The sequence below is a fragment of the Mastacembelus armatus genome, chromosome 3 (genome assembly GCF_900324485.2).
Source record: "Mastacembelus armatus chromosome 3, fMasArm1.2, whole genome shotgun sequence".
NCBI lineage: Eukaryota > Metazoa > Chordata > Actinopteri > Synbranchiformes > Mastacembelidae > Mastacembelus > Mastacembelus armatus.
Genome location: NC_046635.1, coordinates 279,812 through 292,496, shown reverse-complemented (window position 1 = coordinate 292,496; position 12,685 = coordinate 279,812). Strand labels below are relative to the sequence as shown.

General features: G+C 46.8%; 1 pseudogene; it reads right to left on the bottom strand.

Annotated features, from left to right (window-relative positions):
* Positions 1–584: 584 nt before the first annotated feature.
* On the bottom strand, positions 585–12,685 carry LOC113138297 (uncharacterized; annotated as a pseudogene).

Sequence of the window (12,685 nt, the reverse complement as noted above, 5' to 3'; positions counted from 1 at the left end):
ACCCACTCACCTGCTGGAGAACCTGACACATGACGTTTGCCTTTAAGGAACATTGCTCTTCAGCCAGATCATACAGCCAACACCTGCTTCTTGCAGCTCACATTTGCTGTGATGATTCAATTCAGTCTTACTTGTATAGCACCATATCACAATACAGATCATCTCAAGGCACTTTACAAAAACAAAAAACCCAACAAAACGATGATCACAGCCATAAGTTAATGTAGTTGATGCAACTGTTATCCAAAGACAATGTTTATATCTAATACTATTGACTAGAGAATGTAAGCCAGGCATGAGCCTGTGTTCACAAGAAATACCATACAAGTGCACTTAAATATATTTGTTCTCCTCCAGAGTTTCCTGTTTTGTTTTGTTTTTTTTTCTCGTAAGGATGGAGACGTAACATCCTAACTGGCATTCGATTAATGTACACTGAAGGCCACTGTAGTCACGAGTGAGGTAAGGAACTCCCACGAGGTTACAGTGGATTCAGTGATTTAAGATGTGGAATAAATAGAAACACGTCGGTGTCAGTCTGTATTAGTATATACAGTAGTTTAACAGTACCTAAAGGACAAATATAATCTTCTCACATTTTATTAGAGTCTAAGCAAATTAATCCATGAACAGTGTTGTTGACTGTAGTGCTCATATGGATTTCTCTGTGTGCAAATATTGCCCATCACAGGTGCATCTGTCATCTGATCAGTATTAAAGGCTCATATCACAAGTCAACATCTGAGTGTAGTGCTGCTGCCATTGTTCCAGGATGAACTGCAGAACAAACCCAGACAATAAAATGTGAATATCTGGAAGCATTGTGGACTGTTTCAAAAATACTACATGGATGCATTAGCTTACAAGTGCAGGTAAAATGAAGGGTGAGAGACAGACAAGTGAATTGGTGATGAAGATGCAGCTGAGCCAAAAGGAAAAATCTTCAAATAACAATAGTCTATGTTCCAACTCTCACCAATGATCGAGAGCTTTGAGTAGTGCCTGAAACAATGAGATCAAGAATCCAAGTGGTTGAAATGAGTTTCCTCCATAGGGACAAAGTTCAGGAGGAGAGTCTGTCTGCTACTCTGAACACAAAAAGACTGAGGTTCCAGGAAACCAGACTGAAAACCCAGGATAAAGAGGCTCCGTGAATGTGGCGTTGAAGGTGTGGAGGTGGATCAGTGTGTCAGAGGAGGCTGAGTAGAAGGACAGAGTGCCAGCAGGCCAGTCCAGATACACTGCTACTCTACTAGAGGAGGGGGAGGAGAGAACTGTTCTTCTGTTATTGTGACAGACAGAATAACCACCACCCTCAGAGCATCTTAGAGTCCAGGACTGATCATTGTATCCAAACTCACAGTTGTCACTGTTTCCTCTCCTCCTGATGCCTCTGTAACTCACCGATATGTGAACCACTCCATTCCACTCCACCTCCCAGTAACAGCGACCAGTCAGACCATTACTACACAGCAGCTGAGACCAGTGCTCAAATCTGTCTGGATTATCAGGATACGACTGAACCTCCTCCAACCAAGTCACTTTCCTGTTGTTGTCAGACAGTTTGATGTTTCTGTTCACTGTGTTGGTGTCGATTGTGAGTTCACAGGAATCTGATGAGAGAACAAGACACAGTAACAGCTGCAGTTACTCATCTGCCACCTGGTTCAGTGTGAGCTGATTTGTTATGAATCTCATTAAAAACAAACTTACACTTCTTTAGACCAGGTCTCAACCATTGGACTCCACCAGGCTCCACCCTGAAAGGACGAGGGGGGTCAGGTCAGCACAAAACAGTGTTTCCTACATGTGTTATTGTTCATATAAGACTCAAATCGTTTGCAGCTTTTCCTGTCAGACCTCTCCATAGCTGAAAGTGTCCAGTCTTGGGGCTCCCTATGGCTCTATCCTTGGCCCCTTATTGTTTTCCGTTTACATGCTTCCACTGGGACACAATATTCTTTATCACTGTTACCAGCAGACCTCTCCATACCTGAGACTGCCCAGCCTCCAGTGTGAAGCCTTCAGTCCCACAGACAGGAGCCTCACTCCAGACTCTCCTGGATGGTTGTAGCTCAGGTCCAGCTCTCTCAGATGGGAGGTGTTTGAACTTAGAGCTGAGACGAGAGAAGCACAGCCTTCCTCTGTGACTAGGCAGCCCGACAGCCTGCAAAACATAAAACAATACAGGATGCTTCTGTGAACACTGGGCAATAAATAAAACGTTTGAATCAACATATGTCTTTATTTATACGGTAACTGCTGAGGGGTTGCTAGGCTTGTATTTTGTAATCTTGTCTCATGAACACATGAAGGCCTTTCTGTTCAGTTTGAAAGACTCAAGATGTAGCAGTTCACTGTGATTAAAGCAGATTAACCACATGACAAAAAAAAAAATCTAGATTACACATCAGAATATGGACTGGGTTCTTCATTAACCTCAATTTGTATTTGTTAGATGTCAGAACTCTGTAAAACCTGAATCTCTCTTCAAACCTTAAAGTTTATCTTAAGTAGTAAATTGATCTGACCTGAGAGTTTTCAATGTAAAGTGAGAGCACTGCAGACCACTGGATAGCAACTTCACTCCTGAGTCCTGCAGGTCATTGTTACTCAGGTCCAGCTCTCTCAGTGTGGAGGACTTGGAGCTGAGAACTGAGGCAAGAGCTTCGCAGCTTCTCTCTGACAGGTTACAGCCGCTCAGTCTGCAGAGTAAATGAGCAAATAATTTGTTAGGTATTTACTTTTCTCCTGCTGAAAGATAGCAGTGTTTTCAATGGTCCAACTATGTGTACTCACATAGCCTTCGTGGAGGCTTTGACCACTGGCAGCAGCCTCAGCAGAGCCTCCTCTGAAGCAGAGTATTTCCTCAGGTCAAACACGTCCAGGTCCTGTTCTGATGACAGTAAGATGAAGACCAGAGCTGACCATTGGGCAGGAGACAGCTTTTGACTGGAGAGACTTCCTGATCTCAGGAATTCTTGGATCTCCTCCACTAGAGAACGATCCATCAGTTCATTCAGACAGTGGAACAGGTTGATGCTTTTCTCTGGAGAGGGAGACCCTTCAATCTTTTTCTTGATGTATTCAACAGCTTCCCGATTGGTCTGAGCACCACTTCCTGTTTGTGTCAACAGGCCATGTAGAAAAGTCTGATTGGTCTGGAGTGAAAGGCCCATGAAGAAGCGCAGGAAAAGGTCCAGGTGTCCATTTGGACTGTGTAAGGCCTTGTCCACAGCACTCTGGTAGAAGAGTTTCTCTGCAGATCGGTCTCTTCTGGTTTCAGACGTCTGGGAGGTTGTTTGTTCCTCTGACAGCAGATTGACTCCAGAGTTGATGAAGGTCAGATGGACATGAAGAGCAGCCAGAAACTCCTGAACACTCAGATGGACAAAGCAGAACACCTGGTCCTGGTACAGTCCTCTCTCCTCTTTAAAGATCTGTGTGAACACTCCTGAGTACACTGAGGCTGCTCTGAGATCGATGCCACACTCTGTCAGGTCGGATTCATAAAAGATCACGTTGCCTTTTTGCAGCTGCCCAAAAGCCAGTTTTCCTAGAGACTCAACCATCTTCCTGTTCTGTGGACTCCAGTGTGGATCTGTCCCAGCTCCTCCATCATACTTGATGTTCTTCACTTTGGTCTGAACCACCAGGAAGTGGATGTACATCTCAGTCAGGGTCTTGGGCAACTGTCCTCTCTCGCTGGTTTCCAATAGATCCTCCAGAACTGTAGCAGTGATCCAGCAGAAGACCGGGATGTGGCACATGATGTGGAGGCTTCGTGAGGTCTTGATGTGGGAGATGATGGTACTGGCCTGATCCTCATCTCTGAACCTCTTCCTGAAGTACTGCTCCTTCTGTGGGTCGGTGAACCCTATGCCCTCCGTTACCATGTCGACACACTCAGGAGGGATCTGATTGGCTGCCGCAGGTCGTGTGGTTATCCAGAGGCGTGCGGAGGGAAGCAGTTTCCCCCTGATGAGGTTTGTCAGCAGCACATCCACTGAGCTGGACTCTGTAGCGTCAGTCAGGATCCGAGTGTTGTGGAAGTCCAGAGGAAGGCGACACTCATCCAGACCGTCAAAGATGAAGACAACCTGGAAGTCTTCAAACCTGCAGATTCCTTTGGTCTCAGTGAAGAAGTGATGAACCAGTTCCACCAAGCTGAACTTTTTCTCTTTCAGCACATTCAGCTCTCTGAAAGTGAAGGGAAATGTGAACTGGATGTCCTGGTTGGCTTTGTCTTCAGCCCAGTCCAGAGTGAACTTCTGTGTTAAGAAGGTTTTCCCAATGCCAGCCACTCCCTTTGTCATCACTGTTCTGATTGGTCCATGTCTTCCAGGTGAGGCTTTAAAGATGTCTTCATGTCTGATGGTTATTTCTGGTCTGTCTGGTTTCCTGGATGCTGGATCAATCTGTCTGACCTCATGTTCCTCATTGAGCTCTGCAGCCCCTCCCTCTGTGATGTAGAGCTCTGTGTAGATCTGGTTCAGAAGGACTGGGCTTCCTGCTTTAGCGACCCCCTCAAACACACACTGGAACTTCTTCTGCAGGTTGGACTTGAGTTGACGTCGACACGTGGCAGGAGATTATGAAAGAACAGGCAAAGACACATTTCCTTAAAGAATGAAGATACAGATTTATTCCCCACAGAGAAACATCTCCATCACTTTGGAAATGTCACATATGGCCTTTATCCATCATGTTCAACCTTTATAGAAATCCTCTTACTGCTCTGCAGACAGTCGGCCAGCTCCCCCTGCTCCATTCCCCTCAGGAAGTTCAGTGTGATCTTCAGAAATGCTTCTCTGCTGATCCTCCTTTGCTCTTCATCCTGACCGTCCAACACCTCCTCATCCTCCCTCTGACTCTCTGGGGAACCTGAAGTCAGAACCTTCTGCATCTTCTTCAGCTCATTCTTCACAAAAGTGACAATGTGGTTCTCCAGCAGCTGGAACAGAGAACTGTATGAATACCAACTAAAACGATGGCCCCCAAACATCAGGTCCATGTTGGACCCTGGTCTAAGAAGTGCAGCGTGGAGATGACTGTGAACAGAACAGATGTCAAAGCAGCAGTTGTACATGTACAGACCATAAATATGGAGTCCGCCTTTGTCGGACGCTGCTGGGCAGTCTGAGCACTGGGAACCTCTGAGCTCTCCTGGTCCACCCTGTGAATGAATCGTGAACAATGAGCTCACATGATGTCTGTCTGTCCACACAGAGACCAACACAAGGTAAAGGTCTAGGAAGTGAGATTTGGATGTGAACAGTGGATCAGATGAGTCCCTGTAGTGGTAGCTACACTAGTCCTGCTGATCCCACTGAGAACCAGCAGCTCAGTCTGCAGCTGTTTGTAGCTTTCAGCTCAGTTTGGTTCAGTCCCAACAGCTCCAACATAGATCTCTCCCTCCCTCACTGAACACTGCTGCAGAGTCCTGGAGCAAGGCACCTACAGCCAGTGTCTGCTTGTGTCAGACTGGTTGTACTGGGCAGCTCCCAGTATGAAAGACCAGAACAAACGGAGCTGGAACTTCTCTCTCAGCTGCTTTTTCATTCTGCACAATTTCTGTCCTGATGACATTTACGACAGAAACACTTTGGATCTCAGACGTGGTCGGACAACATGTCACACAAACTCCATCTTTTCTAGAAAAACTCGACTCTGACTGAAAGTTACAGCTTACATCTGATCAGCTGCTGGACTTCCTTCTTTGAAGTCAATGACATAGTTTTTCGACCGGTCGCTCTTTAAGGAGACAAAGCTGGGTTCAGGAGAGTCTGGTCTCTGCTGCTGGATCCTGAAACAAAGACAGAGCTGATAAATGTGCACGTTGGATAAAAACTGATGAAAATATGTTTAATCTTTTAATTAACACACAAACTGACATTTTTGTCATCTCACCTCTGAGCTTCGGTCTGGCTCTCATGGTCCCCACGCAGACTGGGTTTAGAGGGACGGACTCCCTCCTGTCTGTCCTCACACTGTTCCATGCTGCTGAATCCAGCTCACACACACTTTGTCCCTTCACCTGGAGAGGAGACAAATCATTCAGATGCTGTTTTGCATCATTTCTCCATGGAGCCATGACGCTGCAGCGACCTTTACTGTGTGTCTCACACCAGGAACAAGATTCACTCAAGCAGTAACTCAGGAATGTCAAAGTCCAGACACTGTCCTGCTTCTTTTAAAACGTTCCCAGACCTTACAGCTTCTGACTGACTGAACACACCTGATCCAGGTAATCGGTAGTGGCTAAGGAGGGATAGTTGGAAAACAAACAGTCCAACAGCCCTCGAGAACTGGACTACATGCACAGTAACTGTCTGTTCCTCAGCTGCACTTTGGACTCATTTGAGGCAACTTACAAACTGCACGATACCCAGTGTTAGAAGACGTACTCAGACCGTTTACTGTAGTAACCGTAGAAGTACCACAGTATAAAAATCCTCTGTTCCAAGTAATAGTGCTGCACTCTATATGTTAGATTTGGCTCTGAAACGTGGTCAAGTCCAAGCATCAACATGGAAATACTCAAAGTACAAATACCTCAAAATTAGAGAGAAGTACACCCAACTACTGCAGTACTGAGTTACTTTGCAGCACTGACTCTACCTGTTTGTGATCATGTGTTTGATTTCCTTTAAGGGCAGCACAGGGTGGACCCCTGCCTTTCACCCAGAGAGAGCTGGGATAGGCTCCAGCAGATCCCTGGGACCCTGGTTAGGACTAAGGGGGTACAGATGATGGATGGATGGATGATTTCCTGACCATGTCTCTCTGAAATTGTATCTGAACCCATTTTCCTGCAGTTTTAATCTGATTGTTTTCAATGTGAAAGCTCTTTGCCTCTGTGACTGAAACACAGCGGCTCTCTGACTCCCACCGAGTCCGTATCTGGCCTGTTCTCCAGCGGCTCTCCGGCTGAGCTCAGGCCGCTTTTAGTGGCTCAGACAGCGGGAGAGCTGCGGCCCCTGCCCGTCTACCGACCCCTCATCATTACAGACTCTTACAGACACGTGGATCCTGCTGTCAGTGTCGGTTCACGCACTTTACGCACCGAGCTGCAGATTTCTGCTGTCTCTGTAACTCACCGATATGTGAACCACTCCATTCCACTCCACCTCCCAGTAACAGCGACCAGTCAGACCATTACTACACAGCAGCTGAGACCAGTGCTCAAATCTGTCTGGATTATCAGGATACGACTGAACCTCCTCCAACCAAGTCACTTTCCTGTTGTTGTCAGACAGTTTGATGTTTCTGTTCACTGTGTTGGTGTCGATTGTGAGTTCACAGGAATCTGATGAGAGAACAAGACACAGTAACAGCTGCAGTTACTCATCTGCCACCTGGTTCAGTGTGAGCTGATTTGTTATGAATCTCATTAAAAACAAACTTACACTTCTTTAGACCAGGTCTCAACCATTGGACTCCACCAGGCTCCACCCTGAAAGGACGAGGGGGGTCAGGTCAGCACAAAACAGTGTTTCCTACATGTGTTATTGTTCATATAAGACTCAAATCGTTTGCAGCTTTTCCTGTCAGACCTCTCCATAGCTGAAAGTGTCCAGTCTTGGGGCTCCCTATGGCTCTATCCTTGGCCCCTTATTGTTTTCCGTTTACATGCTTCCACTGGGACACAATATTCTTTATCACTGTTACCAGCAGACCTCTCCATACCTGAGACTGCCCAGCCTCCAGTGTGAAGCCTTCAGTCCCACAGACAGGAGCCTCACTCCAGACTCTCCTGGATGGTTGTAGCTCAGGTCCAGCTCTCTCAGATGGGAGGTGTTTGAACTTAGAGCTGAGACGAGAGAAGCACAGCCTTCCTCTGTGACTAGGCAGCCCGACAGCCTGCAAAACATAAAACAATACAGGATGCTTCTGTGAACACTGGGCAATAAATAAAACGTTTGAATCAACATATGTCTTTATTTATACGGTAACTGCTGAGGGGTTGCTAGGCTTGTATTTTGTAATCTTGTCTCATGAACACATGAAGGCCTTTCTGTTCAGTTTGAAAGACTCAAGATGTAGCAGTTCACTGTGATTAAAGCAGATTAACCACATGACAAAAAAAAAAATCTAGATTACACATCAGAATATGGACTGGGTTCTTCATTAACCTCAATTTGTATTTGTTAGATGTCAGAACTCTGTAAAACCTGAATCTCTCTTCAAACCTTAAAGTTTATCTTAAGTAGTAAATTGATCTGACCTGAGAGTTTTCAATGTAAAGTGAGAGCACTGCAGACCACTGGATAGCAACTTCACTCCTGAGTCCTGCAGGTCATTGTTACTCAGGTCCAGCTCTCTCAGTGTGGAGGACTTGGAGCTGAGAACTGAGGCAAGAGCTTCGCAGCTTCTCTCTGACAGGTTACAGCCGCTCAGTCTGCAGAGTAAATGAGCAAATAATTTGTTAGGTATTTACTTTTCTCCTGCTGAAAGATAGCAGTGTTTTCAATGGTCCAACTATGTGTACTCACATAGCCTTCGTGGAGGCTTTGACCACTGGCAGCAGCCTCAGCAGAGCCTCCTCTGAAGCAGAGTATTTCCTCAGGTCAAACACGTCCAGGTCCTGTTCTGATGACAGTAAGATGAAGACCAGAGCTGACCATTGGGCAGGAGACAGCTTTTGACTGGAGAGACTTCCTGATCTCAGGAATTCTTGGATCTCCTCCACTAGAGAACGATCCATCAGTTCATTCAGACAGTGGAACAGGTTGATGCTTTTCTCTGGAGAGGGAGACCCTTCAATCTTTTTCTTGATGTATTCAACAGCTTCCCGATTGGTCTGAGCACCACTTCCTGTTTGTGTCAACAGGCCATGTAGAAAAGTCTGATTGGTCTGGAGTGAAAGGCCCATGAAGAAGCGCAGGAAAAGGTCCAGGTGTCCATTTGGACTGTGTAAGGCCTTGTCCACAGCACTCTGGTAGAAGAGTTTCTCTGCAGATCGGTCTCTTCTGGTTTCAGACGTCTGGGAGGTTGTTTGTTCCTCTGACAGCAGATTGACTCCAGAGTTGATGAAGGTCAGATGGACATGAAGAGCAGCCAGAAACTCCTGAACACTCAGATGGACAAAGCAGAACACCTGGTCCTGGTACAGTCCTCTCTCCTCTTTAAAGATCTGTGTGAACACTCCTGAGTACACTGAGGCTGCTCTGAGATCGATGCCACACTCTGTCAGGTCGGATTCATAAAAGATCACGTTGCCTTTTTGCAGCTGCCCAAAAGCCAGTTTTCCTAGAGACTCAACCATCTTCCTGTTCTGTGGACTCCAGTGTGGATCTGTCCCAGCTCCTCCATCATACTTGATGTTCTTCACTTTGGTCTGAACCACCAGGAAGTGGATGTACATCTCAGTCAGGGTCTTGGGCAACTGTCCTCTCTCGCTGGTTTCCAATAGATCCTCCAGAACTGTAGCAGTGATCCAGCAGAAGACCGGGATGTGGCACATGATGTGGAGGCTTCGTGAGGTCTTGATGTGGGAGATGATGGTACTGGCCTGATCCTCATCTCTGAACCTCTTCCTGAAGTACTGCTCCTTCTGTGGGTCGGTGAACCCTATGCCCTCCGTTACCATGTCGACACACTCAGGAGGGATCTGATTGGCTGCCGCAGGTCGTGTGGTTATCCAGAGGCGTGCGGAGGGAAGCAGTTTCCCCCTGATGAGGTTTGTCAGCAGCACATCCACTGAGCTGGACTCTGTAGCGTCAGTCAGGATCCGAGTGTTGTGGAAGTCCAGAGGAAGGCGACACTCATCCAGACCGTCAAAGATGAAGACAACCTGGAAGTCTTCAAACCTGCAGATTCCTTTGGTCTCAGTGAAGAAGTGATGAACCAGTTCCACCAAGCTGAACTTTTTCTCTTTCAGCACATTCAGCTCTCTGAAAGTGAAGGGAAATGTGAACTGGATGTCCTGGTTGGCTTTGTCTTCAGCCCAGTCCAGAGTGAACTTCTGTGTTAAGAAGGTTTTCCCAATGCCAGCCACTCCCTTTGTCATCACTGTTCTGATTGGTCCATGTCTTCCAGGTGAGGCTTTAAAGATGTCTTCATGTCTGATGGTTATTTCTGGTCTGTCTGGTTTCCTGGATGCTGGATCAATCTGTCTGACCTCATGTTCCTCATTGAGCTCTGCAGCCCCTCCCTCTGTGATGTAGAGCTCTGTGTAGATCTGGTTCAGAAGGACTGGGCTTCCTGCTTTAGCGACCCCCTCAAACACACACTGGAACTTCTTCTGCAGGTTGGACTTGAGTTGACGTCGACACGTGGCAGGAGATTATGAAAGAACAGGCAAAGACACATTTCCTTAAAGAATGAAGATACAGATTTATTCCCCACAGAGAAACATCTCCATCACTTTGGAAATGTCACATATGGCCTTTATCCATCATGTTCAACCTTTATAGAAATCCTCTTACTGCTCTGCAGACAGTCGGCCAGCTCCCCCTGCTCCATTCCCCTCAGGAAGTTCAGTGTGATCTTCAGAAATGCTTCTCTGCTGATCCTCCTTTGCTCTTCATCCTGACCGTCCAACACCTCCTCATCCTCCCTCTGACTCTCTGGGGAACCTGAAGTCAGAACCTTCTGCATCTTCTTCAGCTCATTCTTCACAAAAGTGACAATGTGGTTCTCCAGCAGCTGGAACAGAGAACTGTATGAATACCAACTAAAACGATGGCCCCCAAACATCAGGTCCATGTTGGACCCTGGTCTAAGAAGTGCAGCGTGGAGATGACTGTGAACAGAACAGATGTCAAAGCAGCAGTTGTACATGTACAGACCATAAATATGGAGTCCGCCTTTGTCGGACGCTGCTGGGCAGTCTGAGCACTGGGAACCTCTGAGCTCTCCTGGTCCACCCTGTGAATGAATCGTGAACAATGAGCTCACATGATGTCTGTCTGTCCACACAGAGACCAACACAAGGTAAAGGTCTAGGAAGTGAGATTTGGATGTGAACAGTGGATCAGATGAGTCCCTGTAGTGGTAGCTACACTAGTCCTGCTGATCCCACTGAGAACCAGCAGCTCAGTCTGCAGCTGTTTGTAGCTTTCAGCTCAGTTTGGTTCAGTCCCAACAGCTCCAACATAGATCTCTCCCTCCCTCACTGAACACTGCTGCAGAGTCCTGGAGCAAGGCACCTACAGCCAGTGTCTGCTTGTGTCAGACTGGTTGTACTGGGCAGCTCCCAGTATGAAAGACCAGAACAAACGGAGCTGGAACTTCTCTCTCAGCTGCTTTTTCATTCTGCACAATTTCTGTCCTGATGACATTTACGACAGAAACACTTTGGATCTCAGACGTGGTCGGACAACATGTCACACAAACTCCATCTTTTCTAGAAAAACTCGACTCTGACTGAAAGTTACAGCTTACATCTGATCAGCTGCTGGACTTCCTTCTTTGAAGTCAATGACATAGTTTTTCGACCGGTCGCTCTTTAAGGAGACAAAGCTGGGTTCAGGAGAGTCTGGTCTCTGCTGCTGGATCCTGAAACAAAGACAGAGCTGATAAATGTGCACGTTGGATAAAAACTGATGAAAATATGTTTAATCTTTTAATTAACACACAAACTGACATTTTTGTCATCTCACCTCTGAGCTTCGGTCTGGCTCTCATGGTCCCCACGCAGACTGGGTTTAGAGGGACGGACTCCCTCCTGTCTGTCCTCACACTGTTCCATGCTGCTGAATCCAGCTCACACACACTTTGTCCCTTCACCTGGAGAGGAGACAAATCATTCAGATGCTGTTTTGCATCATTTCTCCATGGAGCCATGACGCTGCAGCGACCTTTACTGTGTGTCTCACACCAGGAACAAGATTCACTCAAGCAGTAACTCAGGAATGTCAAAGTCCAGACACTGTCCTGCTTCTTTTAAAACGTTCCCAGACCTTACAGCTTCTGACTGACTGAACACACCTGATCCAGGTAATCGGTAGTGGCTAAGGAGGGATAGTTGGAAAACAAACAGTCCAACAGCCCTCGAGAACTGGACTACATGCACAGTAACTGTCTGTTCCTCAGCTGCACTTTGGACTCATTTGAGGCAACTTACAAACTGCACGATACCCAGTGTTAGAAGACGTACTCAGACCGTTTACTGTAGTAACCGTAGAAGTACCACAGTATAAAAATCCTCTGTTCCAAGTAATAGTGCTGCACTCTATATGTTAGATTTGGCTCTGAAACGTGGTCAAGTCCAAGCATCAACATGGAAATACTCAAAGTACAAATACCTCAAAATTAGAGAGAAGTACACCCAACTACTGCAGTACTGAGTTACTTTGCAGCACTGACTCTACCTGTTTGTGATCATGTGTTTGATTTCCTTTAAGGGCAGCACAGGGTGGACCCCTGCCTTTCACCCAGAGAGAGCTGGGATAGGCTCCAGCAGATCCCTGGGACCCTGGTTAGGACTAAGGGGGTACAGATGATGGATGGATGGATGATTTCCTGACCATGTCTCTCTGAAATTGTATCTGAACCCATTTTCCTGCAGTTTTAATCTGATTGTTTTCAATGTGAAAGCTCTTTGCCTCTGTGACTGAAACACAGCGGCTCTCTGACTCCCACCGAGTCCGTATCTGGCCTGTTCTCCAGCGGCTCTCCGGCTGAGCTCAGGCCGCTTTTAGTGGCTCAGACAGCGGGAGAGCTGCGGCCCCTGCCCGTC